Genomic DNA, 8680 nt, shown 5'->3' on the forward strand with positions numbered 1-8680 from the left:
TTGATGCTTTGTCTCCTTTTTATCTGGGTAATCATGATGTTCCCAGTTTATCCATCACCCATGTCCTTCTTCGGACTGATAACTATGAGTGGAGTCGTTCGGTGAAGCAATCTCTTAAATCGAGACGCAAGTATGGCTTTGTCGACGGCTCTATTCCCCAGCCGACTGACGACTTTATGCTTGAACAATGGGTCGTTGTTCATTGTACTCTGGTTCAATGGCTTATGCGCTCCATTGATCCTTCCCTTAAGAGTAGTATTTCCTACTTTGAAGATGCTCGTCTTTTATGGGACGATCTGGCTGAGCGGTTTTCCACAGTAGACGGCTCTAAAATTCATGGTCTTAAGGCTCAACTCCACGATTGCTCTCAGTCTAAAGGTATGTCCGTCACTGAATATTTCGGTCAATTAAAAACGCTTTGGGATGATATTGCTGCTCATGAACCCGTTTTTAATTGTACTTGTGGAAAATGCACCTGTGGTATTACTAAAGACGCTTTCACTCCTCAAGACTCGGAACGCTTGCACAAATTTTTAATGGGTTTGGATTTGTCAATTTATGCTAACATCCGTTCCCATATTTTAGCACTCGATCCTTTGCCTTCTTTAAATCGTGCTTCACAGATGGTTCTTCAAGAAGAGCGTCTCCGCACCGGTGTAAACAGGGCTCCGGCTGCTCCTGTGGATGTCATGGCGTATGCACTACGCTCACAGGCGGCTGTTTCTGGACCCACTGACTGGCGGGCTCTTCGCGATGCCGAACGACTTGAAAAGCGTAAACTAATTTGCTCTCACTGTTCGGGCACGGGTCATGAAGTTGGGTCTTGCTTTATCAAAACAAGCACATTCCCGGAATGGTGGGGAGATCGTCCTCGCACCGTTGAAGAAGTCCGTGCTAGACAGCGTGCTCACACTGGTTCAGCAGCATCTTTGTCTTCCTCGGGGTCTGCTCGGGTTAATGTTTTGATTGGTGCCTCTTCCCCGTCTCTCGGTGACCGTCTTTCCGGTATGTGTTTTGATTGAATAATAGATACAGGAGCATCCCGACATGTGACAGGTGACATTAATTGGTTCACTGATATTTCTTCCATTCCGCCTTGTCCTGTTAATTTACCTAATGGACACAGCATCACAGCCACAATGGCTGGCTCCGTTTGGTTAAGCGACAATTTAACGTTATCCAATGTTTTACTTGTTCCAACTCTCACCTGTAATCTAATTTCGGTATCCCAACTTATTTCCACCACCAATTATATTTTGAGTTTTACTAATGACCTCTTGCTCCATTCAGGACCCTTCATCGAGGACGAGGATTGGAGCCGGTAAGCTGCGGGATGGACTCTATTATTTTAGTGTGGTGGGATGGACAGCGGGTGTGCATCGGGTGAGCGTTGCCGACTCCTTTGATTTATGGCACAAGCGACTTGGTCATCCTTCAAATAAGATAGTTCATTTACTTCCTACTGTTAGTAAAAACATTTCTCATTCCGATGTTCCATGTGATGTTTGTCATCACGCCAAACAAGTTAGACACTCGTTTGATTTAAGCAATAATAAGGCAAAAGACATTTTTGAATTGGTTCATTGTGATTTATGGGGTGCTTATCGCACACCCTCCTCTTGCGGTGCTAAGTATTTTTTGACGATAGTGGATGATTACTCTCGCGCGGTATGGGTATATCTTCTTCTCGACAAAACCAAAGTCACCACTATGTTTCTCAATTTTATTGCTATGGTTAATACTCAGTTTAATAAACGGATTAAGATGGTCCGCTCTGACAATGGAACCGAATTTAATGTGATAGCTGATTTTTTTGACAAACAAGGCATAATTTTTCAAACCTCATGTGTCGGTACGCCACAGCAAAACGGTCGCGTAGAACGGAAACATCGACACATATTGAATGTGGCGCGGGCTTTATTATTTCAGGCCGGTTTACCCACTACTTTTTGGGGTGAGTGCGTACTCACAGCTGCCCATCTTATTAATCGCACTCCCTCAATTGTTCTCAATAAAAAGACGCCTTTCGAGCTCTTATTCGGGGTTGTTCCATCTTATGTTAATATCCGAGTTTTTGGCTGCCTTTGTTTCGCTCATAATCAATACACTAAGGGTGACAAATTCGCAAGTCGAAGCCGTAAGTGTGTTTTTGTGGGTTACCCGGTTAATAAGAAAGGATGGAAGGTGTACGACCTTGATAAGGGTGAATTTTTGGTGTCCAGAGATGTTTGTTTCTATGAGAATTATTTTCCAAATGCAATTACTCCTTCCCCTGTTTCGGCCTCCTCTGAAATTCCCGATACTCCATCTTCATTTGACACCGCTCAAGAAGCTGCTACTACTATTTCGGGTACGGATAACGCATCCCCTGACTCGAGCACTGATCATGCTACCTCTGCCTCGGTATATGATATTGAGGGCAACACCGACACTAGTCCTTCTAATGATGCTGGTACTCCGCCTGACACTCCTCCGTCTGAGAGTGCTCCTGATGACGCAACTGTGGGGCCTCTTGGGCGTGGGCATTGTCTGAAAATTCCTTCCACTCGTTTGCGCGGTTTTGTTCTTGACACCACCAGTCCGTCCACCACACCTCCGTCCTCTCCCGACAGCACCACGACTTCACCATCCTCCTCCTCAGGTACGCCTTACGCTATTGCTAATTATCTTAATTGTGATAAGTTTTCAATTCCTCATCGTGTTTTCTTAGCTGCCATCACGGCTGGGATTGAACCTACATCCTTCCGGGTTGCCATAACCGACCCACAATGGTGTCAAGCTATGCGAGAAGAAATCACCGCTCTTGAGAAAAATGGTACATGGGAATTAATGGCGTTACCTCCGGGAAAGAAGGCTCTTGGTTGTCGTTGGGTATTTAAAATAAAGTATAAGTCGGATGGTCAAATTGAGCGTCACAAAGCGCACCTCGTTGTCTTTGGTAATCACCAGGTCGAAGGTATTGATTTCGGGGAAACTTTTGCTCCCGTTGTGGAGATGTCCACTATTCGGGCTTTTTTCGCCGTCGCCGCTATAAAACGATGGGAACTACATCAAATGGATGTTCACAATGCCTTTCTACATGGCGATCTTAATGAAGAGGTTTATATGAGGTTACCTCCGGGTTTCGGTCATGGTAAGGAAGGGAAGGTTTGTCGTTTGCGCAAGTCCCTTTATGGCCTTCGTCAAGCACCACGTTGTTGGTTTGCCAAGCTCGGGACGGCCTTACGTGCCTATGGCTTCACTCAATCCTATTCCGACTACTCATTATTTTCATATGCCAATAATGCGGTTTGTCTCCATGTCCTTGTTTATGTTGATGATCTTGTTATTTCCGGCAATGACCGTTCCGCTATTATTCAATTTAAAACTTATCTGAGTAATTGCTTTCATATGAAAGATCAGGGCCATTTGAAGTATTTCTTAGGTATTGAGGTTGCGCGAAATTTCGACGGTATTTTTCTTAGTCAACGAAAATACACTCTTGATATTATTTCGGAGGTTGGGTTACTCGGCGCTAAACCGGCTGCTACCCCAATTGAACAACATCATACGTTGGGGTTAGCTGATGGTGCCTTCGTCGAGGATGTAGAGTCCTACCGTCGTCTTGTTGGAAAGCTTGTTTATCTTGCTGTCACCCGTCCTGACCTCACTTATGCCGTTCATATTTTATCTCAGTTTCTTCGTCAGCCCCGTAAAGACCACATGGACGCGGCTCTTCGCGTTATTCGTTATTTGAAGGGCAATCCGGGTCAAGGTGTTTTGTTGCGCAAAGATAGTGAATTACACGTTTCGGGTTGGTGTGACTCTGATTATTCCGAGTGTCCCTTAACTCGTCGCTCGATTTCCGGCTGGGCTGTTTTCATTAGAGACTCTCCTGTGTCTTGGAAGGCCAAGAAGCAACATACTGTGTCCCTTTCTTCTGCCGAAGCTGAGTACCGCTCTATGGCCGCCGTCTTGTGTGGACTTAAATGGCTAAAGGGTCTTTTGTCTAGCTTGGGTATTTCCCTTTCTCGTCCTATGTCACTATTCTGTGATAGTCAGTCTGCCCTTCATATTGCTCAGAATCCCGTCTTCCATGAACGGACTAAGCATATCGAGGTAGATTGTCACTTTATTAGGGACGCTATTTCCGAAGGATTGATTACTACGTCCCACGTGGAGTCCGAGGCCCAAATCGCTGATATCTTTACCAAGGCGTTATGGTTCGTTCAGTTTCATTTACTACTCCGCAAACTGGGCGTCATGAATCCACACGCTCCAGTTTGAGGGAGAGTATTAGGCATATAATATCGACTTGATATTATACGATATTATATGCCTTGTTTACGAGATATTGTTGACTATTATTGTTATTGTAATCCCTTGATTTATGGGATTAGTTATCTTGTAAGCTTATATATTTGGCTGATTCATAAATGAAAGACACACAATTACAAACTCAATAATAAACCCTATTCTCTCTTATCTTTCTTATCAAAAAATAGAGTTTTTTTTGCTGCATTTGAACATTATCCTCATATCTTAACAATGGTCTCAATGTATTATAACGAGTTGCTATTTAGAAAGCCTTTTTTTAATAGAGTTTTTTTGCTGCATTTTGAACGTTATGTGATTAATAGTAAAGACTAAAGAATGGTAGGTTATTGACGGTTCAATTAAAATGAACCGTATTTTGATTACTGTTTGAAGGGCATGTTAAAAATTTGTCAAATCTAATCGAGTTGGTACTAAATCAGCCCCATCTTAATTAGCTTATGTTTAAATTGACCTATTCTAACGCTACATGTTACAAAATTTATACTATGAAGGTGAAATTGAGTATTTTTTTTTCGCTTTTATAAACGGTGTATATAACTTTTCACAAATTCTTGTTTGTGACGGCACATATCCGTCACTCTTGAGTGACGGATACCATTTTACCTCACAAAATACCCACTTTTTCTCTCTCTGCAACACTATTCATGTGGTCCCCTCTCTCCACTAACCCATTTTGTTACCATTTTATCTCACAAAATATCCACCACAAATGGTAACCCGTCACAAGGGAGACCAATTGATAACTTTTTACTCCGTATTTGGTCAACTATGAGTCTCTGACCCTACCCCATTCATGACAATCTTATTTTCCTATTATACAAATAAACTTAACGTCAACGGTCAAAAGAGTTGCTTAAATGTTCAAAATGTACTACCAAGATAATTAATTACTAGTTTTAGGCCCGTGCAAATATATATACGGGTATATTTCATGTAATAATAAAATAACACAATAATAATAATAATAATAATAATAATAATAATAATAATAATAATAATAATAATAATAATAATAATAATAATAACACAATATTTCAAGCGGATCCAGAAATTCTCGGTATCTCAGGATGCGGGGGCTCGGGTGGCCGCTTACATTTTTACTAGACTTAGCTTTCTTTGTTCTTAAGGGTGTGGGAGCCCAAATTGCTTTTTACCCCCACCAATTTCATGTAAACTTTTGATTTTCATTTAATGAAAGCTGCGCGCATCTTATAATAATAATAATAATAATAATAATAATAATAATAATAATATTGTTATAATTATGCCCGTGCGGATAGAATTTTACGGAATTTAATATTTAAAAAATTGAATAAATAAGGTACTAATAAATTTATCATTTGAAATTTCGGTGTCAGTGACGAGGTGGTGTTGGTTGTTGTTTTTACGAGGTTGCTGGTTGTGGATGTGGAACTCATGGACGTCGACGCCATTTCAGCTGTCTGGTAGTGGTGGCAGCGTCTTCGATCCTTCATTTTAAACTCTATGCAATCCGAAAATTGATGCGCCTTACATGAGTGAGTTGTTTGTCCTGTTTAGCACTAGGCCAGTCTTGTATTGACTGCTGCATAATGCCGAGAGAGTGGACTACGAATTTTTTTGCGATATAGTGGATGGAGCATGCGCGCCTGGTAGAGCATAACCTTCTTGTTAGTGATATAATAATCGGTGGTATATAAGATGAGAAAACGAGCTTTGAAGGACAATTTGAGATCAAGTGGTCCAAGTGTCTTACATTGGCAATGTTGTGGAAGAATTTGTGTTTCTCTTGAATCATTTTTTGAATGAATTAAGAGGAAAAGGAATAGTTTGGCAAAGGGAATTATATAACTTTAAAATATGACTGTTTCATTAACTTTAATTAACTTTGTAGACAACTTGTTATAAATGAGCTAAACCAAAATAAAAAGAAAAATATATCCCGTATATCCATTGCCATATCTTTTGCTAATAAAATACGTTCTTTTAAGTTATTAGATACGAAGTATATATCTTTTGCTAGCAAGATATGCTCCTTCTAGTTGTTAGATACAACCCTTTGTCTTGTTAGATACACTCCTTTAAATTACTAGATATATACCTTTAACTAGCTAGATACATTCTTTTAAATTGTTAAATACAACTTTTTATCTTGCTAGATACACTACTTTGTGTGACTAGATACATACCTCTAGCTAGCTAGATACACTCCTCTAACTTGCTAGATATATATATATATTTAATTATCTAGATACATTCGTTTAAGTTTCTAGATACACATCACTAACTTGCAAGATACATATCTCTAATTATCTAGATACACTCATTTAAGTTGCTAGATACATACCTCTAACTAGCTAGATACACTCTTTTTATGTTGTTAGATACATACCTCTAACTTGCTAGTTACACTCATTAAACACGAGATAAAATTTCGTCAAAATTCATAAAATGAACATTATTTTCTCATTATGAATATGGCAAAATAAAATAAAAACCTCATTAAACCTCTAGCATCTTTTTTCAACTAGAATTTGGTGATTTGCAATCATGAAAAATAAAATAGAACAAAAATCGTTCTCTTATTGGTTTGCTACACATTTACTACGCCACGGTGTATTACTAGTCGATTCTCGATATACATTTTTCCACTTATGAGTCAATTAGAGCGTTTCTACGCCACCAGTATACACAGTCGATACTCGATATTGATTTTTCCACTTCATACTACACATTTGTAAGATTGTGTGTTGATGTATAGGGTGAAATGTTAAATGAGATGGTCAGAAACAGTTGTTGATACGATTTAGAACATACTTCATTGCTTGAAATGATGACCAGGCTCGGAGAGATGTGCAGCCTGGCCGACAGTAGGCGCATGGTGAGTGTTTTTAACACTGATAGGGATGAGTTTATCAGTAGAGATTTTGACTATGATGAATAAAATTCTACAAATATGAGCGTTACTGGTTAATGAAATGATTATGGTCTTATAAGGTCACAAATTAATATAGACACATTGCATATTTGTAATTTGTATACTAATTGATTGCTGAAAGGAAATTGGGAAACTGAAATGTTTGGTATCAATTCGAATTTTTTATTAATTGGCAAATTACATGTATGAATTCCAACTTATTAGGAAAGGGCAGTAGCAAAATGATGCGAATACACACCATTAGAACCAATATAGAAGATGAAAAATAAAACACAATTATACTCCGTATAAATAACACGATTAGTTAATCAATCCAAGTAGCATTAACACCTTGGCCATAAAATTATACCGATCCGCAGCTTCATCAATCTACAGAGAAGGTGGGAAAGCAGATCAAATTAGAAGAATAGATAGTAGAGTGTGAAATTATACAGAAAGTGAAACAATGTAGAAAGCCATCAAGGATACCAATCTGCTTCTGTGCTGGACATCGGGCGCCACGTCCAGCTTTGAACTCTATCCTACCTATTATAGGATTTTTCTGTTGACTGTTTTCTAGACTTATTCATAGAATGTGCTGCATCGTCTGCAATTCCACAACATGTAATGACTACTCGACCAATTAGCCCTAATGCATCGAGAATAATGGGACAACACAACCTTGAACCGAAAAAGCTCACCAGGCTGCAAATCTCTCATCATCTCAACAAGTCGCACCGCTCGCAAATTTAGTAAGAGATCGGGGAAAAAAGAGAAAACATAGTGAATCAGAACAATGAACTGAGTTTGAGAATGGCGACAGATCTATGGCAGTGGCACCTCCAGATACACAAGTCGATTTTGTGTATCTTGTTGTACTAGCTTGTGTATCTGTGGTCACATATTATGCAACCACCACTCACCACCTCACGACCACCACCACTGACCAACCGTACCCATGACCAACACCTGACCCACCACGCAACGGCGTGCACTAACCTCATCCATAAACACCGACCCTTACCGGCGAACTTCCTCCTACCGGTGACCTCTCTTCTATTCGAATCCCCTCATCATCGATAGCCCATCACCACGGCGACACACGCAACCCAACTGTGACTACCACACAGAGTAACTGATAAGCTCGTATTTATACTATCTATTTAGCTTATTTTATGCATAATAAAGCGGCATTTGGGACGTGGTTTCACATGATTTACGTCACATTTACCATATTCTTAATGCCGAGTAAGTAATGGAGTTTTGAGCAATGATCGGAAGCAAAGGCATGTCTTGAAGTCTACCATGGTACAAAATATCTACAAGCAAGAAGGAAGACTAGCTAAGAACTGAAGAAGTGAAATGATGAAGCAATTGAAGATTTGAAGCGTCGTTTGCATAAGGATCGACTTCAAATGGGTATATCTTGAGTTCTAGAGCTCGTATCGATGCAAGGCCAAGTGGAGG

At 39.9% G+C, this 8680-nt stretch overlaps 1 long non-coding RNA gene across 1 annotated transcript; it reads right to left on the bottom strand.

Annotated features, from left to right (window-relative positions):
* Window positions 1–7493: 7493 nt before the first annotated feature.
* Window positions 7494–8343, bottom strand: LOC141629785 (uncharacterized). The gene is made up of 2 exons (XR_012537353.1): window positions 7703–8343; window positions 7494–7603 (listed from the first exon to the last, which is right to left on the bottom strand). It is a non-coding gene; the product is annotated as an uncharacterized LOC141629785 (long non-coding RNA).
* Window positions 8344–8680: the final 337 nt, after the last annotated feature.

Source organism: Silene latifolia, chromosome 2 (assembly GCF_048544455.1).
Source record: "Silene latifolia isolate original U9 population chromosome 2, ASM4854445v1, whole genome shotgun sequence".
Lineage (NCBI taxonomy): Eukaryota > Viridiplantae > Streptophyta > Magnoliopsida > Caryophyllales > Caryophyllaceae > Silene > Silene latifolia.